Source organism: Cryptotermes secundus, unplaced genomic scaffold, assembly GCF_002891405.2.
Source record: "Cryptotermes secundus unplaced genomic scaffold, Csec_1.0 scaffold165, whole genome shotgun sequence".
NCBI lineage: Eukaryota > Metazoa > Arthropoda > Insecta > Blattodea > Kalotermitidae > Cryptotermes > Cryptotermes secundus.
The window spans coordinates 1,327,362-1,341,299 of record NW_019737087.1 but is presented as its reverse complement, the minus strand read 5'-3'; the positions used below and the strand labels follow the sequence as shown (position 1 = coordinate 1,341,299).

Here is a 13,938-nt window from a genome sequence, read left to right as displayed (position 1 = left end):
TTGGAAACACTCTTGTTTTTTGTTGTTGTGGTTGGTATTGTGTGTGTGTGTGTGTGACAGCGAATTATGAAGTGTGTGTAAATCAGCGATAGCGCTGTATTTCCTGTATTTAAGTATGATTAAGAGAGGTTGTAACCAAGGTGCCAATAAATCAAATAATCTGAACTAGAAGCCGTCATTATCGTCACGCGTACCCCCATACACGTGACAGTATACAGGACATCAACAAAGTTTGTGTATATATTATCGAAATCAAAGAAATATACAGATAGCCTAAACATTTTAATGATCATATTAATAAGACTGAAGCGCTGGATTGTGCATGAACAGCGTCAGTATCCCTGGATAGCAGAGATCTTCCTGTGGCATTGCGCAACATATTTGCCAGAATCTGTGGAGATATTTTTGCAACTTCCGGACTTAATAAATTATATAGAGACTTTATACACGCAGATATCCTTGACACATTTTACATGCACTAGGCAACCAGGTTACATGCATCTCCAGACTGGATAATAGCAGGTTGGAATCCGGCTCCCGCCAGGAAGAGAATTCTTCTTTTCGCCACTTTATCGAGGCGGGCTATATGATCCATCTTTCCTCCTATCCAGTGGGTAAAAGGGGCTGTCACCTCAGTAATAAAACGGTTGTTGTGACAAGCTGGTCACACATTTCTATCTTGTATTGGGGTTAACGATGGGTGAAACCCCACTTGCTTTATATTCTGCCGTGGGTTGTAGCTACTAATACAGGTTCATNCGAGAAGTTATTTGTCGCGATATAAGCCCGATACGCGACAATATTTTAAATATAAAATTTATGGTCATTAAATGGAAAATACGTGACTAATTCAATAAATATATAAAGCATAATACAAGACATAACGCTTTAATATTTGAGACAATTCTCCGTCCATTCATAGGCACTGTAAAAAAATTAAAGCTATCCCTGTAACAGGCCGTGAAGGCCCATAGGGTCGTGAGACGTTGAGGGTCCCACATTATCTAGACAATCGGCTCAAAGGTGGCGGTAAGGTTGTCAGCCTTACCCGCCGGCCGCAGTTTACTCCCCAAGAAAATTATTTAATTAATTCCAGGTACTCATTTCTGTTAGAGGCTGAGTCGACCTCAGGGCCATAATGCGGACGGAAGGATTAGGTTAATTGAAAAAAAAACCAATGACCATATCGGAAGTAGAACCCGCGACCTTCCGGCTTCTAGCATAGTGCCTCAACCAAAAACGGTACCGCGTGCCCCTCATAGGCACTGTAGAAAATAAAGTATATATAAATAAATAAAATTGAAACGGTATAAATCGCCAGGTGGTGATCAAATTCCGGCAGAACTTATTTAAGCAGGAGGCGAAATAATACGTTCTAAGATCAACAATCTAATTACTTCTATTTGGCATAAGGAAAAATTGCCTGATCAGTGGAAGGAGTCTGTTATTGTACCAGTTCACAAGAAGGGTGATAAAACTGACTGTAGTAATTATCGGGAGATATCACTGCAATCAATTTCATACAAAATTCTGCCCAATATTCTTCTTTCAAGGTTAAGTCCATATATAGATGAAATTATTGGAGATCATCAGTGTGGGTTTCGACGTAACAGATCAACTACAGATCAGATCCTTTGCATTCGTCAGATATTGGAGAAGAAATGTGAGTACGATGAGACAGTACATAAGATATTCATAGACTTCAAGAAAGTCTATGATTCAGTTAGAAGGGAAGTATTGTACAATATTCTGATAGAGTTTGGCATACCAATGAAACTAGTTAGGTTGATTAAAATGTGTTTAAACGAAACGTATAGTAAAGTCCGTGTAGGTAAACATTTGTCTGATAAATTTCCTATCCAGAATCGTCTAAAAATCGCCATTCCTTTTCAACTTTGCCTTAGAATATGCAATTAGGAAGATCCAGGGAAGCCAGGTGGGACTGAAACTAAACGGGACACATCAGCTGTTGGTCCACGCCGATGATGTGAATCTACTGGGTGATAATGTAGATACCATAAAGAAAAACACACAAACTTTAATTGACGCAAGTAAAGAGGTTGGTCTAGAGGTAAACACAGAGAAAACTAAGTATATGTTGCTGTCTCGTCACCAAAATGCAGGGCAAAATCATGACACAAAGATAGAAAACAGATGTTTTGAAAATGTGGCACAGTTCAGATATTTGGGAACAACAATAACAGATCGAAACCTGATTCAGGAGGAAACTAAGAGGCGATTGAACTCGGGTAATGCTTGCTACCATTCAGTCCAGAACATTTTGTCTTCTCGTCTGTTGTCCAAAAACATAAAAATTAGAATATACAAAACTATAATTTTGCCTGTGGTTCTGTATGGGTGTGAAACATGATCTCTGACATTAAGGGAGGAACATAGACTGAGGGTGTTTGAGAACAGGGTGTTGAGGAGAATACTTGGACTGGAGAGAGATGAAGTGACAGGAGGTTGGAGAAAACTGCATAATGAGGAGCTTCATAACTTGTACTATTCTCCAAGTATAATTAGAATGATCAAGTCAAGGAGGATGAGGTCGGCAGGTCATGTAGCACAAATGGGGGAGACGAGGAATGCGTACAGGATATTGGTGGGAAAGCTAGAATGAAAGAGACCACAGGGAAGACCAAGGCGTAGGTGGGTGGACAATATTAGAATGGACCTTAGAGAGAATGGGATGGTATGGATTGGATAAATCTGGCTCAGGATAGGGACCAGTGGAGGGCTCTTATGAACATGGTGATGAACCTTAGGGTTCCACAAAATGCTGGGAAATTTTTTAGTAGCTGCAGAATTGGCGGCTCCTCAAGAAGGGCTCAGCTCCATGAGTAAGTAAGCAAATATATAAATAAATATGATTCGTTGTTCGTAGTTGCAGAAAATTCATATTTCAGTATTTACTCTAGTCTGATATCAAGAATGTTTATAGACAACAGTGGATAATTTCACACACACTTACTGGCGATTTGGTAACAATAACGACATAAATGACATTAGTTTACCGCCTTCTGTGATACAACGGGGTATAATTAGGTAGATATTTATGAACGTTTCGGAGAAAAATCTTGGCTTCAGCTTCAGGGTAGTAATTTTCAGAGTCTGAATAAGTCGCCTGCTCTGTTTTTGTAGAGTCTCAACAGAGGTATTACACAAAAATATTTCGATCAATGATAAGGAAAATGACGTAGATCGTGAAGATATCTTATTATAAAGTAATATATCTCTAAAAGAACAGTTAATTAAAATTATGGTGACACAAAGCACACACATGACTGATTAATGAACCGACTGACTCTTTCGTGATAAAGTGAGAATTAAAAGGCGATTGTATTTGAATATTATCTTGAAAAAATTTTAATATATTTTCCATCCTCATAATACTCTCCTAAGATTCATTATCCCATCTCTTTCTTGTTCTTTGACAACACTAAGTGTTTCTGACCAGATCAGCCAATAACCATCCTGGATTTCGTAACCCTCACACTGATAGGTGAATTATATAATCGAAAAGTTCCGTGTTATATAATATTCTCTTAAAGATTTATGTAACTCCTCTTGGACTGAAATCTTCTTTTGAATACTTTGGTTTTAAAAACGTGACTTGATGCTTTTCTCTCAAATTAGGCGGCTAAGTTTCATACCTACGACAACCAGCTGCTACAGCGATTTTATATGACTTCAATTTAAGTGCTCTGGAAAAGAGACGAGCAAGATTTTTAAAGTGAATGAAAGTATCTGCCTCTTTATGCATTACTGGCCGATCTGCATAAGCACGAAGGGCCTTGTTATAACATTCCGAATTGAATATTTATGTAATCCCTCTCAGATCCTTAAACTCATTCAATTTTTACTCTTCCTTCAACCTAGGAGACCAGGTCTCGTAACCATGAGAACCAATTTACAAAATAATTTTGAATAAATTACCTACTAGCTATCAGGAAAAGAGAGCATGTGGTATGGTTTTTAAAGCGTCTTCTCCTCACCTTAAAATCCACATGACACTGAGAATTTAAGAAGGTACAACACGGAATTAGAGGAGACTTGAGATAGTTCACCATCTTACATGACAAATGATATCGTACAATTAGTGGCTTTTCTAGAGGTCTGCAGCGATATAATTTATCATGTTTAATGCCATGCTGTGACACAGCCAAGCGTCTGTGGTATGTTTGTTGCAGGTCCAGAGAGCGTTTTGGAAGTTGGTTCCACTAACGGAAGCGGTTGTCATTATACCGACAGATATGCTACTGTGACGTGTATAGGGAGGCAATGGCGCGATAAACATCTTCTCGTTTATGCGCACTCAACAATAGGACGAATTGTTTATAGCTCGTTGCTAGGCAACAGTCTGCGCGCTAATTGACTGGCCAAGTAACTATCACGTGACTCGGTTTCTCTGCGGTCTTCCTTCTGCAACAATAGGACTGTGTTTTCCGTGTGTGGTCGGTGCGGAGGCTATATAACGGTGGTTAGATATAATAGTTTTCAGTTTTAAGCGCAGTTGCGTTCAAGTGAGTTCTCGGTAGGAGACAGCCACGGGAAGTTCACTTTTGAGTTCAGTAGAATGCGGTTACGTTCTAGAGCGATTGAATAAGAAATGACAAGAGGACTTCATAGTGTTTTGAGGTGCTAGTTTCAGTGTTGATATCCGTTGCCAGGAGACGACTACTGAAGATGGAGAATGCTAGTGCGTGTGCAACGGTGAAGTGTAAAGTGGTATATCATTGACATCGCTGTATTGACTATAATTAAGAGATGTTGTAAACAAAGTGCTAATAAATCCAATCATCCGAGCTAGAGCCCGTCATTTCGCCATTAGTACCACCCCGCAATTGACATTATTATTATTTATTTGTAATATTAGTGAATACTTCGGAGTTCAATCGTGTACTTTCCTGGAAACAGAATAGTGATGCTTCTCCAACATGTGAGACTGTTAAGTTATCTGTGAAATAACTATGTAACTTACCGCCAGCGGCATGGGGGATTAATGTCTTGTCCCTTTCCAGTTACAAACTTTAAATATCTAAGCTTCTGGTCATAATATTATATTTAAGCATCCTGTTGCACTCTATACGATAAATGATATAAACTCCGTCCCAAGTGCAAACAATATATTATATGTCNATAGTGATGCTTCTCCAACATGTGAGACTGTTAAGTTATCTGTGAAATAATTATGTAACTTACCGCCAGCGGCATGGGGGATTAATGTCTTGTCCCTTTCCAGTTACAAACTTTAAATATGTAAGCTTCTGGTCATAATATTATATTTAAGCATCCTGTTGCACTCTATACGATAAATGATATAAACTCCGTCCCAAGTGCAAACAATATATTATATGTCCTTGATCTTGCTCTCCTTTACACTATATGTTTCGGTCTCAAACGGCCATCATCAGGTGTATACACTCACGTTGCTGTTATGTTAAATTTTAAACTAAGTGCAGTGTAACAGCAACGTGAGTGTATACACCTGATGATGGCCATTTGAGGCCGAAACATGTAGTGTAGGTGTAAAGGAGAGCAAGATCAAGGACATATAATATATTGTTTACATTTGGGACGGAGTTTATATCATCTATCGTTCGGGTCATAAGTATCCAGCATCTTCTACATTTGACAAAGAATGGTCGCGATTCGTTGCTGAGATATGTTCCTAAAAGAAGAGTTCTATCACTGTGGGACATAACGCCGTGTTCCCTGTTGAAAATCAAGATAAGTTCAGAGGAACCCGTCGCCTCCATCTTCAGCCCTGAATATGAAAGTGACATGTTCCTCCGAAACGTACGTATAGGTTGAACTTCCCCGGACTACTCATCACTATATCCCAGAAAATAGCACTCCTCATAAACAGCGCTCTCAGAACCTCAAAGCACATACTCTTTACTGATGTTATAAATATTTCATCTGAGATTCTATTATTTTATTGATCTTTTCTCATTTAATGTCCTCGTTAATTTTTAGACTCCGTCATTCTGTCTCCTTTGACTGCTCTTAGAAAAACTATTTCTGATATTCCATATTTTTTTCTGTTCTTTCATTGATGTGTATTTTTTATTTTTATTGCTAGTGGATGGGACTGAGTCCCTTGTACTGCGGCCACTTCTGGCCTATTGTACCAGCCCCAGATGATAGGTGAGGGTGATTGTGGAGCAACTGGTGGAATAAAGATTGGCAGGGGAAACCGAAGTACTCGGAGAAAACCTGCCCCAGCGCCACTTTGTCCACCACAAATCCCACTTGACCCGACCCGGATCGAACCCGGGCCGCCGCGGTGGGAATCATTGATGTGTAACATTCTGCTCCAAATAAAACTATGGTTGTTAGTACAACGAATTTTAGCAGAGCTTGGTTTTGACTTTTTTTTTTTTAGCAATATGAGTTCTGTCGTTCCACAGACCTGCAAGTATACATTTAATTTTAACATAATTATTTCTCTAATAGTCTATATTGCCGCTGAAATAACTGGAATTATCATATACGTCTTGGCCCTTCGGGCAGCCAAAATGCAGCCATTCTAAGGCAATGGGTAAATATACTTGTTTTGTGTGGTGGACGGTAACAAGACTATGTCGCTGACGAATTCTCACAGCTCAGGGGCCCTTGCAGCATGCGCTCAATTTCGTGGCCAATAGGGACTGACTCCCGGCTAAACAATGATGTAGCTGTAACTTCGAAATAACCGTGCATCCTCCTGCTCAGCTCTAAATCCAAATGTGTCTAAGCCATGCTACTCGTATATTCCCAGGGGAAAACCTGGAGCCCTAAATCAATCGAAATTTAACATTCCGGGTTACACAATTTCCGGAGAGTCACGCAGACGAAATTCAATATTTAACACTGTGGGGTATAGACCCATTTCTAGGCAACGACCACGAAACCGGCAATAGGACATAATATGAGCACCTAGAATACTGACCTTTCATCCTAAGACATTCTGTATATGTTGTCTAGTCTGCTAGGGATCTCGTAACAGGTTCGGTATTCGTCTCACGGAGTGTGTTAATTTTACAAATGGTCCCAGCATTCAAGAGGTTCCTAATGCAGCGGAGCTTTTTAGAAATACCCCCAAGATATGATGCCAATGACGTCATGTTATGTTCTATGACAAGAATGACGGTTGCTCCTCCTGGCCTTATAAGGAAATCAATGAAAAGTTTTCGGTATCCATTAAGCACGGGATCATAAGTGCTTTTATATTCTTAAATTCCATGTTGAAACCTTCCTGATCCCGACATACGAACTTACTCTATTGACAAATCTAAAAATGAATCTTCTGCTCAGATGCTAGAGATGATCAGAATTCGAAAGAAAATTTGGTTCTACATGGATAGGTTTACTGCACGGTTTCATGGAGCTATAGGACCAGTCTCGTGATCAAGACGCCCAAGAGAGAAGAGTATTATTAATTACCACTTCTACAGTGAACTCTATAGCGGGTCTGAGGCTGTTGAAGTGGCGAAGAAATTTTAATCTGACTGTATATGCTACCAAACCACAAAACTACAACGTTCAAAGTGCTTTAGTCGCATGTCACATTTGAGGAACTCCCACTAGGTACAAGACAGGAAACACACCTGATATAAGCTAAGATACGTTTATGATATTTTCGTGGTTTGCAGTATGAATTCCCTTGTGATTAACTTAATCTGGAGCCGTCTCAATGCATTACTTTTCTAAAGCAGACTCATATAAGTTAACAACATTCTGCCAGCAACAAAGCAGTACATCTCTGCATCACCAAGTCACGTGCGGTGAACTGTAGTGGAGAGGAACAGTCGTGAGAGCATTCAGCATTCATCTCTAGAGGCCGTAAAGCAAGATGAAAGCCAGTCTACGTAAAGAGTTCAACTCTGACGAGAAGAAATTATACTGCTTTCCTCTCATTCGATGGGTAGGTCTTCTCTATTACAGGATTCCTCACATACATAGGAAATTATTGAAATGGATCTTAGGAAAACGGGGTGAGAATTTATGCACTGGATTCGTCGGGATATGGTCTAATGGCGTGCTCTTATGAATGGAGGAAATCCTTTGATTTCCTAAGAAGATCTAAAGTCATTTGACTTGATGCGTAGTTATTAGTTTTCCAAAGCGATTTCTGCTCATTGAGATATTTTATTCTTGGGATAATTTTCTTGTTTTTAGAAAACACCTATATTGTATCTACAAAAATGAAAGAACGGAACTAAGAAAAGAGGGGAAGATAATAAAGGAGAATGGAAGACTAGAAGAGAGAGAAAAATATCATTACATTACAACTTGCATCCCACGGCATATATAACAGACATGTAAGCTTATATACAGAGCTTGCAACATGCCTGCGTTACAGTGTCCACTGTAGGGTAACTACGGTATGAAATTGCGAAGGGGTCTTGGATCTTGTACGATATTTTTAAATGAAAGCATCAGGACTCGTCTCGCAGACCGTTTAACTTTCTACGTCAGTCTGTTGTTCATATTTCCTATTCGTAAAGGATTTTACTTTTTGTTGATCATGGCGTAATAGTCTTTTTCGTTTTATACAACATGCCCTGCTTCTGATGAACAGAATAATACTAACACATACGAGTATTTGTGGGAAGTTCGTCCTTTAGAGTACTCACGTATGAATTGTATGGCTAGCAGTTGTGGCTGTTTTGAGTGGTGGGATACGAGTGATCTGCAAACACTTCGAAAGAGGGCAGCGCTGGAACATACACCAAACTCGGTTGAAAGAAATTGCTACATAATGGAAATAGAAATATTTATACAAAGAACTGGAGAAAATTACATAAGTTGGAATTCNCTTCTGATGAACAGAATAATACTAACACATACGAGTATTTGTGGGAAGTTCGTCCTTTAGAGTACTCACGTATGAATTGTATGGCTAGTAGTTGTGGCTGTTTGAGTGGTGGAATACGAGTGATCTGGAAACACTTCGAAAGAGGGCAGCGCTGGAACATATACCAAACTCGGTTGAAAGAAATTGCTACATTGTGGAAATATAAAATATTTATACAAAGAACTGGAGAAAATTACATAAGTTGGAATTGAATAAATATATTCTGCATCAAATATTGTTAGGACGATCAATGATCATGAGATGAACAGAACATACAGCATATATGCAATGAGAAAATTTTAGTCGGAAAATTAAAGATGAAGTCACTTGAAAGACCTAGAAAGAATGGAATGATAATATTAAAATTTAACTTAAAATATGATGTGAGTTTGTTGCGTGGATTAATTTGCCTCTGGATATGTATAAGTGGCTGTGAACTCTGTAATTAATCTCTGGTGAATGCGAGGAATATTCTGACTACCTGAGCGACTCTTAATTTATCACGAAGATTTCTATTCAGTATTCTATTCAGTATTTTAAATGTTAAGTTTTAGACTGGGTTCAGTGTGGCAGCGACGTTAAGAGTATACACCTGATGATGGCCGATAGAGGCCGAAACATGTAGTGTAGAAAGAACAAGATCAAAGACATATAAATATATATTGTTTGCACTTAGGACGGAGTTTGTATCATTTATTATCACGAAGAACTTTGCTAAATTTACATTTATTGTCATGTTTCAATACATGAACGTCAATTCACCTAAGTTATCAGTTTGCTACCTGAAATACAGCAATATAAATCATCAAAACACCGACACTTTTAAACCGTCTAGAATAGCATCATTTTCTAAAATATAACAGTACGGTGTCTGAAGATATACAGCTTGTATAAAGCCATCATAAATTGCGTTTCCCGCTTCAGGACTTAGTAGGAGACGAAAACAGTGACGACAAAATAATGGGGTTGTCTGTAACGTACCTATATTCATGAAGATTTCATGTTACTATGATCCCCTCTGGTACCCATAACACATCGAGACAATACATTTGCGTCTATGCACGCTGCAACCTATCTGGTGTCACAGTGCTTATGACTCAACTTATTCGACTACGGTGGGGGTAGGGGCAATATCCGGAAAACGTGTCTGCTACATATAGTTATTCATTTAACTCAAGAAGACAAAGTTGAGCTATGTGACGACTGGGAAATCGTGACGTCCACGGTACTGTTCCATCTCTCCTAATGTTCGTCCTGGGAAAATTTTGCTTACGAATTTCAGTAAAGATTTACGTAATAAAACCTTTATACTAGGCGACACAAGATTTTGCAGTCTGCAATATTTTACTTCGAGAAGTGTGGCTGTTAGATTCTTAATGACAAAGATTACCTGTTCTGAAATTCTGGTGCAATGAAAAGGCCAGGGACGTTCTATAGTAAGTCTAAATTTATTCATTCTGGTCCCTCACACTAGTAAATTATTATAAAATTAATATGACAACACCGTCCAGTGTGACTAAGTATATATTTATAAAGTGACTAAATGTTTCGGTCAGTTGTGGCCATCTTCAGAAGGCAACAACAACAACAACAACATGCTAGGGAACTACTGTTGCACAGATCGTATTGCAGTACATGTTCTTAAACTTTTGTGGAAATTTGACCATCTCTGCCACCTACGCCACGCAATTAACAAGGAACAATTAACTCACCAGGACACAACTTTCTGCTTAGAGGTGATTTCATTGCGAAGCACCAGTACTGGTGATCCCGCTCAATCAATCCTGAACGTGCGAAATGTACCAAACCATACAAGAAAGTAACTAGAAACATTATCCACTGGCGAACCAACTTATTGGCTAAAAGATATCAACAAAACTCCAGATCTACTAGACGTCTTTATCTTTAAAGGGCTATCGCACAATTCCTTCGCCATAAGACCCAATCAGATCACACCAATAATCGCCACAGTCAATACACATATTTTAAACCACCAAAACTGTACAACAGCCACACAAACTGGGAAGCATTCACAACTCAAATCGCAGAAAATTTACGACTCAGCATCCAGCTCAAACCAGCGAAAGACATCGAAGAGGCTATTGCAAAACTCAATAACGTCATACAAAAGGCAGCTTGGAGCTCAACACCAGACGGCAAACCTGGAATGTACATGGGAAGTCAAGGACCATGTCAAAGGAAGACAAAACTTAGAAGATGGCAGATGAGTCGGCACTGCGGCATTGTCTATCTAACTCAATTAATAGAAAAGGATGTCTTTCAGTTCAGTGGAAAAGTCGCGTAGATCATAATGATCCCGAAACCTGGTAAACGCTAGAAAAAGCCAGCTCATGCAGGCCGATCAGTCTACTCACGACAATGAGCAAAATCTTGGAGAAAGCTATGCTCAAGAGATCACGCCATACTAGAAGAAAATCGAACCCTCCCGGATCATCAGTACGGATTTCGACAGAAACACTCTACTGTCTTACAAGTACGTACACGTATACCGAATTATAGAAATAAGAAGGGGAACTTTAGAAAAAAACAGTACTGTTCTGCGGCGTTGCTAGACATCAAACAAGCTTTCGATAAAGTATGGCATCCAGGCGTCTTGTTCGAAATCAGAAAAATCCTTCCCCATGCATATTACAGAATATTAGTATCATATCTAACAGAGAGACCCTTTCAAGTAAAATTCAAACAGGAAATCATAACCTTGAGGAAAATTGAAACAGGAGTACCCCAAGGAAGTATTTTAGGACCCGTCCTATAGCTTATCTACACAAACGACCTTCAGACATCAGACAGCACAACAACTGCTACGATGTTATAGCAGTCTTAGCCACACTTGAAGTTCCAGCGACAGCCTCAGTGAAACTCCAATTCACCATCAATTAGATGGATGATTGGGCGAAGAAATGGAGAATTAAAATACATCAAAGCAAACCCTCGCCTAATACTCGTACATTCACCCGACGCAATCAAACCTGACCTTAAGTGCAAAAGGGGAATGTTGATCTACCCCAGAAAAGTGAAGTGAAATACTTGGGCATGCATCTCGATAGAAAACTGACACGGGCAAAGCACATCAAAACCAAAAGAAAACAGTTCAACCTAAAAGCGAAACAAATGCACTGGCTACTCGGGAAAAGATCAACAGTATCAACAGAAAGCAAACTCCTATACAAAGCAGTACTCAAACTCATATGAACGTACTGAATACAGCTATGGGGACAGCCTCTAATTCCAACATCGAAATCCTTCAGCGCTTCCAATCCAAGACTCTCCTATCCATTCTGAACGCACCTTGGTACAGAAACAACCACAGGATCCATGAAGATCTACAGATGAAAACAGGGCTCAGTGAAATATAAAAGTGGAATACCAAATACTTAAAACATTAGAAAACCACACAAATGCACTAGCAGTGAACCTACTTGAGAATAGCGAAACTGCACATAGGCTGAAACTATTCACCGTCATGACTCTACCAGACAAACCTTAGCAAAACTCTAAAATGATACCTAAGTGAAAAAAAGATTATATGATTCATGCCACTGGGCATAACTCATTCACTAGCTTGTAATTACTGAACCCACATATTCAGAGCAGACTCTGCAGATCACATACAATAAATGTAGGAGGAAAGAAATCTGGGTTCGTTTTACAGCTGTTAAAATTCCCGCTATAACCCACTACGCCTACATCTCAGACTCGTCAAATTACGGCAGTAGGTTCAAGGAGGAGATGACTGAATTGAGTGGCAAGTAGTGACGCAACAATATACTCTGATTTCACACCTCGCGAACTGTAAGTTAACAAATATTCAGGCTAAAACATTAACAATTTTATAATCCTATCTCTCTTTCATAAGTCTGGGTATCTCAGTGAACAAAATTAGCAGTTATAACCTACAGACCGGGTTTATTTTCAGACATGTTGGAAGTATTCTCTGGGATGTACCAAGCCTCTTTAATCATTCAGCATATTAGCCTGCTTCCTTTTGGGTTGAATGATGCAAACACGCTTAAGTTGAATTGGTAGAAGCTAAGAGAATTTTGTACTCTTATTTCAGTGGCGTATGAAGGTTTCAGTAAACTTTACATTTTAACACAATCTCCATATGTCTGACCTTCGATAGGCCTGCATGGAATTGATCGAGTAGGGACTTGAAGAAAATAATTATGACATCCTTCTTATATTCAAAATAGCAGATGTCGTGTTAATAAAAGAAATTCTGTTAAAGAAGAATGCATTATGAATTTTGTTGCCAAACGGGGCCCCTAACTAAATTACGCACAATATAGGAGTGAACATGGGATGCTTAAAGCAAGCAATGAGCATAGAAATACTAACATTCCTTAAACAGGAAGGACAGGAACTCCCTTACAAATGGACCGAACCACACAAATGTAGAAATGCGTAAGTCTGCACCATATTCGAGAAATCCCCGACTAGTATCTCGACCGGAAAATTAGCTCTCTTGACTAACGTTTTCGTACTTTTCGTCAGTCGCTTCAGGTGGATTCCGAAAAAGGACGCTAGTTACTGCAGAGATACACAATTCTAGCTTCCCAATGGGGTTTTGCCGTCCTTTTTATGAGAAGCATAGAAAATTACAAAGAAAACCATTTCCTCCAGGTCGAATGTGAACACTTTGGGTGCTAAACGTATATTTGGAACCAGAAAACTCATATAGGTTTATCACCTCGAAATAATCTCCATAAACAAGCAACCATTTTAAATTATCATGATCATACCGATGCAACTAAATGGACACCGAAATTAATTGCAGTGTACGAAACTATACAAGTCAATAACGATGTAATAGGAGCCTCGATAGCTGAGCCGGTATAGTGGCAGACTGGACGGCCGAGGTTCGACATCCGGCGGGGAGACCAGTCCGTCGTAAGGCTGCTACTTACACACAGACCAAGCACAGACACAGATACCAGGGTCTCGAGTGGGACTTGAACTAACGATCCCAGTTTTCTAGCGGGCGAAAACGGTTCATGCCTTAGACTGGGCGGCCACTGAGATGCTATTTGTTCAAACTACGTCTGTAATATTAAATAAAATATTTATATTTT

The 13,938-nt window shown here is 39.3% G+C and overlaps 1 protein-coding gene across 1 annotated transcript in view; it reads right to left on the bottom strand.

The window, feature by feature from the left end:
- LOC111870051 (G-protein coupled receptor moody) overlaps positions 1-8,904 on the bottom strand; it is an 80,396-nt gene extending 71,492 nt beyond the window's left edge. Inside the window, exon 1 of the mRNA XM_033753661.1 lies at positions 8,876-8,904. The gene's annotated coding sequence lies outside the window, so the exon portion shown is untranslated. The remainder of the gene's footprint in view (positions 1-8,875) is intronic.
- Positions 8,905-13,938: the final 5,034 nt, after the last annotated feature.